We start from the raw sequence: 13908 nt of genomic DNA, 5'->3' as shown, positions 1-13908 counted from the left end.
AAGTTCCTAGGTGTCCACATCACAAAACAAACTATCATGGTCCAAACATACCAAGACAGTTGTGAAGAGGGGACGACAAAACCTTTTCCCCCTCAGGAGACTGAAAAGATTTGGCATGGGTCCCCAGATCCTCAAAAGGTTCTACAGCTGCACCATCGAGAGCATCCTGGTATGGCATCACCAACTGGTATGGCAACTGCTCGGCATCTGACTGTAAGGCGCTACAGAGGGTAGTGCGAACAGCCCAGTACATCACAGGGGCCAAGCTTCCTACCATCCAGGACCTATATAATAGGCGGTGTCAGAGGAAAGCCCATAAAATTGTCAGACTCCAGTCACCCAAGTTATACACTTTTCTCTGCTACCGCACGGCAAGCGGTACCAGAGCGCCAAGTCTAGGACCAAAAGGCTCTTCAACAGCTTCTACCCCCATGCCATTAGACTGCTGAACACTTAATAAAATTGCCACCGTACAATTTACATTGACCCCGCCCCCCCTTTTGTACACTGCTGCTACTCGCTGTTTGTTTGTTACCTGTGCATAGTCACTTCGCCCCCACCTACATGTACAGATTACCTCAACTAACCTGTACTCCCGCACAATGACTTGGTACCGGTGCCCCCTGTATATAGACTCGTTATTGTTATTCTTATTGTTACTTTTTATTATTACTTTTTATTTTAGTCTACTTGGTAAATATTTTCTTAACTCTTCTTGAACTGCACTGTTGGTTAAGGGCTTCTAAGTAAGCATTTCACGGTAAGGTCTACACTTGTTGTATTCGGCGCATGTGACAAAGTTTGATTTGATTTACTGTTTTATTCACATGTTTTTAAGTACTGATAACAAATCATGCATTCAGATTCTTGCATTCTTGCACACTTTTTTGAAGGTTGTACTGATTATGATGAGCTAATGCTAAGCTAATTGCCAGCTATGTTTTGACTTTTAGAAAGTGTTTTTTTTTTACTCAACTATTTTGATTCACTGGTGAGCTCACCCATGTTGTGATGAATTTTAAATAGTAATTGTTATTAACTAATTCATATTCTGGTTTCTGTCAGGCGAGAGTTAGCTAAATATAACCACTTGTGTTAGATCACTCATTCCTCAGCGCTAGGACTAATGTAGCCTACATTTTTCTGGTTTGGATGAGAATGTGTTATGCTGTCACTACTTCTGTGAATGTCTGAACATGGCATCCCAAAATAAACTGCTCACATTGAGGACATAACATTGTAAAGACTGTGTTTGTGCAAAATGTTTCTGTGAAAAAAGTGTGGCCATCTCAAAAGCTGACTGTTGCATCAATCGTAACTGGACGTTGTAAAGAAGTGTTCTAATCACACTGGTTTGAGTGTACACTGCAGCGATCACTGTAGATTGATCACACCTGTGTGTTTGTATGTATCAAAGGGTTGTAACCGGAACTTTGAAACGCACACAAGATCCAGTAAAAAGAAATTCAGATTGGACTGTGCCTGTATTCTATAGGTTCCCAGAAGTCAGTGGGATGAAACACACCATTTCACCTTCTCCCCTCACTCTTTCTCTCCTGGTGTGTTCCTCTCCTCTCTTTTTAAAATGGTAATGCTGCGGGAACATGTTGGAGCATCCTGGCCGAGAGTTGACTCTACTCCTAAAAGATTTCCTTTATGGGCGCTCACGCAGGGTTTCCAAGGCATCGGCCGCCATTTGCTGAGAATCTGGTCTCTGCTAAATCATTTGAGCGATGGCTCCAGCTTTTCACCACAACACTATGATTATTGTTATTGCAGTAATGAAGTGAAGGCTGAAATGAAAAACATGTGCATAGTGTTGTCCTCTCTGTGCACTCACCCCCATTTAGGAGAATCCAGATAAGCCATGAGTCTTTTTCAGCTGATGCCTATGCAGCTTTCTGCTGGTATTGCCTTGACTAATGCCCAAACCATGACAAATGAATCTAATGCAGTTTTCTATGGAGTAATATAAACAGCTTGAATCCTTGGATGACTCTTCCTTGTGGGTTGTGGATGGACTTTGCCAATAGCCAACTATTTTGAGCTCTATCAAGTCAGGTCCCCTGAGGTAATTGGGTGGTGGCGTAAAATTTGCACACAAACAAAAAAACAGAGTGGAGGGAATAACTAATTTGCATGTAAATACATTCACATGTCTTATACACCCACACACCATCTAAAAAATACTAAGAGAAGCAAAGAATAATTCCAGCATTACAAGAAACACTCACACACTAATGTAGAGGGAGGACAGCTTTTGAGGCTTGTTCTATTTGTGATTCATGCCCATTGAGTGTTTCATTCTCTATTAACCACACACACACACACACACACACACACACACACACACACACACACACACACACACACACACACACACACACACACAGATGAGGCAATGGCCATTGGCGCTGTTGGCGAGAGTACAGTTGAAACTGCTGGCTGTCTGGCCCATGCACTGTCAGTGACCCTAATTGATATCCTGTAGACTTTTTCTTCAGATAACACTGGTCTGAATTCCCAGACCTTTCCAGGCCTCAGATCTTGGGAAAAAATGCTCAGAGTAAACATTTCACCCTGTGGTTGTTTTCACTGGTTGATGAGTGAGTGAGTGTGCGTGCCGGAGTCCTGCTGGTGGTGCGTGCGTCAATTGATTGCCCTGTGTGTATGTATGTGTGTATGCCGTCTTGGATTCTGCCAAATATCTTGAGTTACAAGCAAATGCAATGTGTTTAAAGACCAGGCCCTTACTTTCTCTTGCTATTCTATCTGTGGTGCTTTTCTCAGCTTTCCTGAAATATTCCTCCACTCCATGAACTGTTTAAAAGGCAGCCAAACACTTCAAAAGATATCCACTTGAAGCATGTCAGCCCCAGGTTGGCAGCTCTCTGAAATGATCTCCTCTTGTCCTAACCCTCTCATTACCCTCTTAAAAACCTCTTCAGCACGAGAGCCTTGCGTGTATCACTAATTTCAGCCATTTTTCAATAATTCATGCGAAGGGTTAAGCAGCACTACTATTAATTTATATGTATTTATTTTCCGGTGGGGCAGTCCATGGGGACGCAGGCTGGTTTGTCATGAAAGGGGCTCTACGTGACGGCTGATTTGTGCCACATATGCTGTTAAACCTCTGCCTGCTCTCCCATGGTGACGCAGCTCCTGCGACGGTGTGTCACCACTACTGTATTTAAACACCACTCCCCTGCGGGCTCCCAGCACAGCACCATGCCTGAGCTTTCTCCCCTCCCTCTCTCCATCTCTCTCTTTTTTATATTCAACAGTCATTACGGGTGCATAAATAAGTAATGCATGATCAATCAGAAAGAACTTGGCCTGGAGGGAAGCTCAGGGACTCTATAATGGAGTTATTTGAATAAGGGGCCTTTGTTTTTTGGGGGCCTCATCAGAAAAGGGCCCCGCTTGTCCCACAATGGATCGGGCTCTTAATTGAACGCCTCCTAATGCAAATTGGTCATAATTTATGGATGGTTTGTGAAGGGACTGACAGAAATCCTTTTCTACTGTAAATTGTGCTCGCAGTCTGACTCCAGAATTCAAGAGGCTGTGTTTATCTGACTCATTCACTGCTGCTCTCTCTGTCGCTCCCTCAGCGACTGTTTTCTTCTCTCCGACTCACTCCTCCAGCCCTTTTCTCTTTATCTCTCTCTTGTTTCCTTTCTCTTCTCCCTCTATCCTCACCTTGGCAGCTGCCCGTTCCCAGCCTCTAAAGCGCTAATTGACTTTTCATCGGTGTGCGCTGTAATTGGGTTTTAATCACCGTTTTACATTATGTGTTGATATTCAAAGCAGCCATGTCAGCCAAGAGAAGGGGCTCTTCACCATGCTGTCATTCACAGAATTTGATGCTTAACCTCTTGGGGCTAGGTGGGACGCTAGCGTGCCACCCGTGGTGCACTCCATCAACAGCAGGTGCATTTCAAGAGCGGCAAATTTGAATCCAAATAAATGTCAAAATTCAAATTTTTAAAAAATACAACTATGTTACACCATTTGAAAGATAAACATCTCCTTAATCTAACCACGTTTTACGATTTCAAAAAGGTTTTACGGCGAAAGCATAAATTTAGAGTATGTTAGGACAGTACATTTACAAGAGTTGTGTGTAATGTTTTGTCAAGTCAAAGACAGGGTCACCAAAACCATAAAACCAGCTAAAATGATGCACTAACCTTTTACAATCTCCATCAGATGACACTCCTAGGACATTATGTTAGACAATGCATGCATTTTTAGTTCTATCAAGTTCATATTTATATACAAAAACAGCGTTTTACTATGGCATTGATGTTGAGGAAATCGTTTCCCTCCAATAACCGGCAGTCAAGTCAGCGTCAGAAATTAAATAATTAAAATTAGAAAACATTGGTAAAATATTATATTGTCATTTAAAGAATTATAGATTTACATCTCTTGAACGCAATCAACTTGCCAGATTTAAAAATAACCTTACTGGGAAATCACACTTTGCAATAATCTGAGCACTGCGCCCAGAAAAATACGCGTTGCGATACAGACTAGACGTCATGTTGGGGAGATCTAAAATCGAAAATACTATGTAAATAATCCATTACCTTTGATTCTCTTCATCAGATGTCACTTCCAGGTATCACAGGTCCATAACGAATGTAGTTTTGTTCAAAAAAGCTCATCATTTATGTCCAAAAATCTCCGTCTCGTTAGCACATGATGTAAGCCAGCCGGACTTCTCGTCATGAACGAGGGGAAAAAATATATTTCCGTTCGTTCAAACATGTCAAACGTTGTATAGCATAAATCATTAGGGCCTTTTTAACCAGAACATGAATAATATTCAAGGTGGACGAATGCATACTCTTTTATAACGTATTGGAACGAGGGTACCCAACATGAAGTAGCGCGCCAGGTGTCTAATGGGACATCACCGTTCCATGGCTCTTGTTCGGTCAGATCTCCCTCCAGAAGACTCAAAACACTTTGTAAAGGCTGGTGACATCTAGTGGAAGCAATAGGAAGTGCCAAAATATTCCTAAACCCCTGTGTTTTTCAATGGGATAGGTTTAAAGTCAATACAACACATCAGGTATCCACTTCCTGTCAGAAAATGTCTCAGGGTTTTGCCTGCCAAATGAGTTCTGTTATACTCACAGACACCATTCAAACAGTTTTGGAAACTTTAGAGTGTTTTCTATCCATATATAATAAGTATATGCATATTCTAGTTACTGGGTAGGATTAGTAACCAGATTAAATCGGGTACATTTTTTTTATCCAGACGTGCAAATGCTGCCCCCTAGACCCAACAGGTTAAAGCACATTGACGTTTGATTGCATGTTCAACATTAGCGCCTGGTTCTTGAGCGAGCCAAAACACCTGCAGACACTGTTTTTACAGGACCAGCTGAAATAATAGGATCCAGCTGAATCCACCAAGAGCTGGTTGATATTTATCTGAGATAGGGATAACTTTGTAACAGTCATTGGTTCTTGCTCATGACACTTATACCAGCGTGGGCTAGGCAATGACAGCTTCATATAAGCCAATTCGGTTCAAAATTAGAACAAGTTAAATTGCAACCACCAAGGGAAGGGAACAACCATCAAAAAAAAAATGTGTGCACTCTCCGATACAGAAGAACATTGTCCTACATATAGAGTGATTTTCAGTGCCTGTGGGATCTGTTTGGATAGAGTGAAAGACGAGACCAACTTGTAGAGTCAAAAGATTCTGCCTCTGAACAGTCAGCTGGCATATAGATGCATGTGTGCCTGGCTGGAATGGAAAACAGGTCCAATCCCTCGACATCTCCCTGCTTTGAAACCTGAACTCTATAGTCTCTTCTCAGATTATACTGCAAGCACCACAGGAGGCATGGATTAGGATGCATGAGCCTCTCTCTCTCTCCTCTCCCCCTCTCTTGTTCTCTCCCTTTCTCCCTCCCTGTTGACTGAAAGATTGAGTGACGTTTAGCAAGTCTGCAGCCATTGGGAAGGCTTTCAGGGTAGGCCCTCTCTTTTTAGCATGTCCATGACACTCTCCAAACAAATTGTAACTCTGAGATGAAACGCGAGCTGGCAGCCAGCGTGTAACCCATTCAACTCCTCAGAGCTTCAACAGTTTTTTTTTCTTCCTTATAAGACTCGTTCCCTGTCTTTTCAGATTCTCCCTGTGACGTTTAGAATATTAAAGCATTTTTTTCAGTGTGTGTGAATTGCTGAGCTCCCTCTGTTGGGAGGGTTGAGAACATACTCCTGAGTCATTGCTTTGACAGGCGTTTTACCTTTGCACCAGTCCTGTAATCACTTCATGAAAAGCCATTGCAAACAATCTGGAATCTCACCTCTTGGATGAATATGCTAAAATGAATTTGCTCCTCCAAAGTTTGTAAAAAATTAATAATAATGTTTTCCCCACCCAAGCATTAACCATCATGACAGTCTTTTCACCTCTGCAAAGGAATGGTTCATTTTTCAATCTTTTTGGTGCCTGTTTGATTAATTTGGTGGGAATTTAGAGAGAGGCAATTATTATTTCAAGTAATTTTTTTGCATTGCTTAATTATTCAATGAGTACCCCAAGCTACTATTTTGATACTGTATCACTAGACATTACTCAGGAAAAGTAGTGCTATTACAAAGCAATGTCAAGGACAGAACCAGGAAATGAACGCAAATAGCCTACATATCCATGGACTGTGTGGTATTTTGTCATGTATCCTCCGTGACATTGCGAGTTTGGCTAGTTCAGTCGCTACATGTCAGCCCTTAGTGTTTCCCATCCATTAACAATACTCCCTTTTATCTTTGTCTTTGCCCTTCTGATGGTATGAAACCAGCCCGGTAACGAGGCCTGCCATTTAAAAGGCTGCTGCCGGCTGCATTCTTCAAGTGTCGCCTCTCATTACAAACCACTCTGATATTTGTTTCTTCTCTCCTCCTACCTTCTTCCATGGTCTCAGTTTTAAGCACTGTCTGGTCTGCAGGACACCTTATCAGAACCTCCACTTTTAAGTTCAATGCAACAGGACATGTTTTGCTAAGGAGAGAATACTGTACATCAGAAAGGGAAGGACTTATAAAAGTGCTACTGTTGTCCATTCTTACATTCTATCCCTTTTTCCCCCTTTGTTTTGCTAGATCTATCTTGTTTCCGCACAATTGCACAGATTGTAATCTCATTCTGGTTAAAAGCCTAACTTGAAATGAAGCCATGCATCACAAAGTAAACAGAGGAACGGAGAGGGAGAAAGGGAGCGCTGAAAGAGCGAGGCGGAGGGAAAGGCAGGGATGGGGAGCATGAATTGCCGAGGGAAAGGTAAATAAACACTGGCATCAATCAGTTCACAGAAGTCAATCTAACTCGCCACCATCCCCGTTTTCCTCACAAGGATGTGACATTTAAGAGAGCGATGTCCTGTTTTTTAAGGCCCTAATTATACATTCCACGTTGTGCCAAGAGACAGAGGCACCCAGCCTGCAAATCCTTCCCCTGTAGTTGTCCATTTCCCCTAAAAGAGCATTCGGGCAACATCCTGAAAGTACTAACCTTAACTGGCATTCCCTGAATGGCATTAGAAGGGCGATTCTGGTGCCCTCTAGCTGTTTGTGTGTGAAGACCCTTAGCGTGTTTGGCAGTGCCCTCCCGTGTACCCCATTGTGGTCAATCTATTTGCCAGCAGCATCAAGCAGTAGTAACTATGGTGACTGTGCTCTGAACAGCTAGAGGTTTCAGAGCCCCCAGGGAGTACCACTGAGCTATCTGAAACTGGGCGCCTAGCAGCCCTTGTTACCTTGCAAGGACGTTTTTAAAGGGTTATAGAGATGTAAGAAAAAGCATCTACTGACGTCAAAAGAAAATACATTTTCATCTCATATTTGCTAGTCCGGACAAAGAACACTGTCTGCACATTTGCTAGTCCAGTACACTTTCTGCACTGACAAAAGTGCACAATACAGGGCAAATGAGCGGTGTGGTAACGCGTTAATCCTTCTGTGCTATGCTAATTGTGTCTGTCTGTGTTGTCAACAGTGACAGAGGTGAGAGTGCATACATATCTAACCTGCTCACTGGCCAAGCGACACTATAATTATACATACAATGCGATTACCAATAGGTTAAACAAAATGAACATTTCAGATACTCTACTCTCTCCCAACTGTCCTTATATCCCTTTGGCATGAATTTTGCAATAACACAGGGGGGATATGGGAAGCTTTAGCCTGAGAGGTCACTCACGCAGGGTTTGAATTCTGGGCCCGCAACAAAGAAAAGCCATATTCCCTGTCCTCGGGGCTTGATTCAAAATGCTCGGCTTGGGTTATATGGAACAAATAGGCACCCTCCCTGTGACTGCATGTGCTGTATTCTGCCTCGACTAGCACCTGTCTGCTTATCAGTGCGGCAGGCAGGTATTGAGCTTCTGCAGATGACAGAATTGCCGGGTTCCATCTCTGAGCCTTGAACAAAAGAATGAGACTGGCAGGGAGGTTGAAAAGATGGATGTCACACAGAGGCTGAAAGTAGGACAGCTCTCAGAAGGACAGCGGAGTGACAGCGCCAGGGCAGGGATGATACCAAATGGCAGACGGTTCTTTCTTAATTCGTGGGGAATACTGACCTGAGCACACCTGCACAGACGTTTATTCATCAGTCTCATGCGCTCTGGGGTGTTGCGTCTGCCATGGTTTTCTGTTTTGATAAAGAATTAGCAGAAGTGTTTCTGATGTGGTGCACCTTGAGTAAAAATCTCATCCCTCAAGTTCAGCTGCGCATCCACTTCAAATACAACCTTTCCTCTTGATTAGCAGATCCTGAAATCATTGTTTTCATATCTATAATCGTGGATGAACTCCTATATATAGCGTCTCTGTCTGCTCAGGTCTCTGGACAGTCTGCTGATCAATTCCGCAGCCCATCTGTCGGCCAAGCTTACTCACAGGGCAGCGCAGTTAGGAGACGGACCCTCACGGCAGGAGTCTTCATTAAACCAATCCCTCCCTCCACCTCATCCTCCCACGCTCCCCGGGCCTGGCCAAAGTTAATGAGAAGATGCGAGCCCCTTGAAATCCTCCCCCTCATCCCCAGCCCCTTATCACCGCTACTGCTTTTCTCTCATGGCTGCTTGACTCATGGCTGTAAGGGTAGTGGCTGGTTAACCACCTCCCAGCCTTCTTTAGTTTTGCCTCATTCCTGCTGTTTACTCTGAAGGAGTGGTAACTGGCTGCAGGGGGTTGTGTGGGGAGAGAGCAGTGTGGATCAGTTGTTTTCACCCAGAGAAATGGATTTGCAGTGATGGATTGCATCAGTTGAGCCCTACAGGACGCTGCCTGTAGCTGAATCATAGCTTTAAACAAGTTACGTGGGCATAGCGGAGCCGTTGTGCTCCGTGCCCAAACTCAAGACCTGGCTCGTCGAGTGTACTGCCAGGGCATGCATGCCAATTACCCCTGCTGACTTGCCAAGAACAATGAAAGAGAGAAAGAAAAAAAATAGAGGTATTTTCTCACTTGCTGAGACACACACATTTCTAAAGCACCATTTGTATTCACTACATGAGTCAAAAGAAACAGTCACGCAATGTAATGACGTTTCAAATGACCATGTTTTTTCGTGGTAGGTTATGGACTGCATCCATAGGCTTTGTTTCTTTCACATGTGGCTTGGCCAAACAACATAAGGCTGGCAGTGTATAGTCTGCACTATCTGGGATCCTTGGGATGTCACTACCCCCCCCATTTGAAGTGAAAATGGCTTAGGGTAGGGGTTATGGTTAGGATTTAGGGTAAGGACGTCCCAAATATCCCAGATGGCACTGACCAGCAGTTTACCCTCAGAGTTAGAGATGAGACTTTCCTCTTTTTGGGCTGGTAGGGTTTTTCTTACCTCACCCTGGATAGCAGGATTCACTGTAGTGTGTGATCACACCATATTACGCTCTATCTGCCGGTGAGTATTTGGATCAGGATTCACTTGCAATTGTGGCAGTCTATTTGGGGAGGGTGACATTTCCGTGTATAGTGTGGCGGTGGTTAAAAGTGGCAGAGTTATTGGCTGATGTTGGGGGGAATGTTCCTTGCAGTCTGGGTGGTACTAAGGGATGAATATGCCTCTATTACAATGACCCCTCATTACAACCCTTGGGCGGTGTAGGCCTGTCTTCATATAGAATGTAGGGACTGCCATAGGAATACATAGAGAGCACAGGATCTGAGTAATCATTTGTTGTTTGTATTGTCTCATCTTTTACTGGACCCAGAAAAATGCATACACTCTGTCTTAAGGGAGGTTGAATGGCAGTAAATAACAAGGTTAAACTCCTTTGATAGCCCCGCCAACCCCTCTCAAACCCGAGCAGGGAGGTTGAGGCAGGGCTGCACGACCCGGGCCCTTGCTTTTGGGTCTGGCGTGAATTAAGACGAATGGAGCCATCCGACTGTCAGATGATGAATTGCAGTCTGCGGGAGAGCCTCTCCTTTATGTAAAAGAGGCACTCGCATACATGACACTTTCATCAATCAGACGGGGCCCACTGTAATTTCATTACAATGGCAGAAAGAGGAGCCAGTGTGCCGATGCAGCAGACAGACTCCTTGACAGACCGCTGTTTTCCTTTTGCTGTTTGGGGACTTAACCCTCTCTGGGTCTATGGCTGTGACTGGGGATGAGACACTTTCAGTTTATTTAGAGGCAAAGGCTATTCATCCCACGATCTCAGTAAGGTTATACATTGTTGCAAAGTTAAAATGTCCACCCGCAATTCAGTTGTATTGCTCCTACAGCAATATCTCAGTCTCAATTAAAGTGACACCTGGGTCTCACATTCACACTTTCCACAAAGCCCAGTACAGCTCCCTGACAGCGGCCCCCCATGCTTACTCAACCCTTCACAGGCTCCAGAGATGAGTTTGGCACAGAGCGCTGCCCAAAATGGAATTCCTGTGCGTTCCGGATGCGTTACATTGAGACGATATTGAAATGGCAGCAGAGGAGGTGGAACGAGCCGTGAGTGAACAGCGGAACAAGGCTAGTGTAATCTCCAGGTGAGGGAGTGCAAAAAGTAGAGAGCGCGTGTGATTCCTCCCACCTAGTTTTTCTCTCCCTCTACCACGCTTTCCAATTTCCTCTTTTTATACTGTTTCTCTCTCTCTCTCTCTACGTGGGGTCATTCAGTCGCGGCGGCGCTCACAGCTGGGGATGCGGAGCACTCCAGCTGTTTTGGCAGATAAGCCGCTGCCTGCCCGCCTGGCTTCCTGCCGCTCGTCAGTCGAACGGGACTCGCACTGTCACCGTTATTCACGCAGGACGGGCAGGTTTCTACTGCGAACGAGCCCCCGTCGCCAACCATCGCCTAATCCCCTGTCCCAGAGAGAGATGGCGAGAGACCAAATCAACAGAGCAGCTCCTTCTCCTGCTACACAGATAGTGACGGTAATGGAAATAATGAACTGAAAATAGAAAACCCTTGTCCACATGGCTGAAGATCCTATGCATCACAGCGATGGTATGTTCGAAGTAGCTTGTGTTGCTAAGATGGTCTTTAAACAATAGGACAGAACTTTCTGAATGATAATAATTCAGTCATTTATTTGGACTTGCTCGTACAAGTGTTGCTGTAAACTGTCAAACCAAAAGTTTGTTGCCAAAAAGCCTGTTGACAAAACTTTTCCAAAAGTTTGGCGCTGAGAAAGGGTGATGCTGAAACGCTGTAGTTCTATAATTTTCACAAATTCTGTCCTATTGTTTATTTTTTTCCCTTGTATGTTTTCATAAAGATTCAGTATCCCATAGACCAGAAAGTGGCTTGCAATTTCACACTGTCATAATATGGAATGTTGCCATTCACCCCATAAATGAATGATGTGTGTTCCTATTGCAGTCAAAGGGACATGATATGAGTACTCAAACAGTGTGCGCTGCATTCAGACATTCTCTCACACCCCCTTGTGTATGGAGGCTTTCAGCTCCATTTATTACAGTTAATTGATTTGTTATTCCACTAATTATTGCGATATATCTCATTGTCACCCATGATCATTTTATCAACTCTGAAAGGAGTGACAGCTGACAGTACTTAGACGTACAGTCCCGTAGGCGCTCGCAGCCCAAGGTCCCTGACGTACCCTGATGTGAATGGAGAATCAGGGTTAGCAGCTCCATCCAACTGGAAGGTGGCGATTTTACAGCCAAGGGCAGAGGGCTTAGATTATATTTCTGTATCTGGAGCAGGGAACTGATTGCCTGATGAAAGCCCATGCAAAAGGTCAATAAACAGCGGCCCAGTTATTGTGTGGCAGATTGGAAAGGAAATTGTTTTGCTGTGCTGGGAGGTGTGGTCTGTGTGCGAGTGTGTGCAGCCTGGTGCCTGGATCTTTCCGCTGTGGGTTTCTCTTGGCAGCGAGTCTTCCAGCTGACCTGTCAGTGTTACTCAGTCTGTGGGACTGTGAAATGGCCCACCACGGGGCACGCTCGGGGCCCCACAACCTCTTTTTAGCTTTCTACTTTTATTTTGTCTTTAGCTTGCTCCCTCTCTTGCACTCTTGTTTCTCTGTCCCCCTTTCTCTTCACGGGAGGTTTAGTGTTTCCTGTTGGGATCCCGTTTGCCTGGCTTGAATATGAATCAGTCGAAAGAGAGAGACACATTTTTCATAAAGCGCTGGGAGCACGCCAAGAATCGGAACAGCGATCTCAACAGACCATCTTGCTTTCAGTTTTTTTTGGCTCTGTCTGCTGTTGAAGTATCAGGTACGGGGTGAGTTTGCCAAGTCGCTTTTTTCTTTGTATGTGGGTTAGTTTGTGTTGGAGTACAGTCTTGCTGCAAATATGTTCCTCCCATGTGCAATACAACCACCTTTTTGTGTACAGTATATCTATATCTATGCCTGTGTTGTCGTATGTTTGATCATTATGAGTGGGTGTGTGTTTGTGCAGTGCTGGCCAGCGGGACTGCAGTATTTTTCCTCTGGTGGAGCGATGGAAAGAGGCTGGTCCTTCTGGCACTCACATCAGTGGGGCCGACATTGGCAGCCCCAAACCCTGAGGAACATTAGCAGACCAGAGTAGTCCTGTAGCGGGCCTGCCTGGCGGCCCGTGTCCCACTGGTTTCCATGAGTCTCCTTCCAAAACACTGGCTCGTGCCAGGCTACGACATGTCAGTGTGTATGGGCACCCCTTGGCCCCTGGCCCTCACTGCCTCCATTCATCCAAACAGCATGTTGACATACGGTAGTGCGGTCATTTATGTGCACCCTCCAATGGTTCAAGGGTCAGAGGTTTTTTTGTATTTTCTGAATCTTTTCATGAGTAATGGTTTATAGTAACTCAGTGTCTGTCAAAAATGAATTTATTTAATTGAAACATGAGGCATCTCCATATCCAAGGCTGGGGAATTGTAATTTTTGTGAAAGGTTAGCATTTTAGTGTCTTCCCAACCAACTCATGTCCTTTTCCAAATGGATGTGTAACAATTTGTGTTGATTTGATTTTGAGTAGGAATTTCACTGCTCAGCAAGTCCTCTCTTTCTTTTAACTGTTTCTCTACTGGGTGAGAGGTTAGCTTGCCTGCGTTAATTAACCAAGCTCGGTAAAGAGACATTTTGTTTTTCTGAATGTCAGCATGTGTTTTCTCTTTGTTTGAGCAGCTGCTTTTGTTGAGGAAAAAAATCTCTTGTTTTTTGTTCAAATATATATATAATGAGTCTGTTATGGGGAGAGAAACATGAGCTAATTCTAACCTGCTGCCAGAACTGGAAGTCTGTATGCTATAGTAACTGTTAAATTAGCAGTACATTAAGCACCAATGGATATTTGAAGGGATGAAGAGTATGAAATAGCCTAATAACTTTTTGGGACTGTAGATGAAGTTACACACACCCTTGGGTTTAGTAGAACTTCCCATTCTAAAAGTA

General features: G+C 44.2%; 1 protein-coding gene across 8 annotated transcripts in view; it reads left to right on the top strand.

The window, feature by feature from the left end:
• LOC106580978 (semaphorin-6D) overlaps positions 1–13908 on the top strand; it is a 155130-nt gene that overhangs the window by 42152 nt on the left and 99070 nt on the right. The window contains exon 1 of one of the 8 annotated variants that reach the window (XM_014162611.2): positions 12410–12752. The exons of the other annotated variants lie outside the window; for them this stretch is intronic. The gene's annotated coding sequence lies outside the window, so the exon portion shown is untranslated. Of the gene's footprint in view, positions 1–12409; positions 12753–13908 lie in introns of those variants that run through there. 8 annotated transcript variants of the gene reach the window in all.

Source organism: Salmo salar, chromosome ssa02, assembly GCF_905237065.1.
Source record: "Salmo salar chromosome ssa02, Ssal_v3.1, whole genome shotgun sequence".
NCBI lineage: Eukaryota > Metazoa > Chordata > Actinopteri > Salmoniformes > Salmonidae > Salmo > Salmo salar.
The sequence above is the reverse complement of the archived record's forward strand: the minus strand, read 5'-3'. Positions and strand labels throughout refer to the sequence as shown.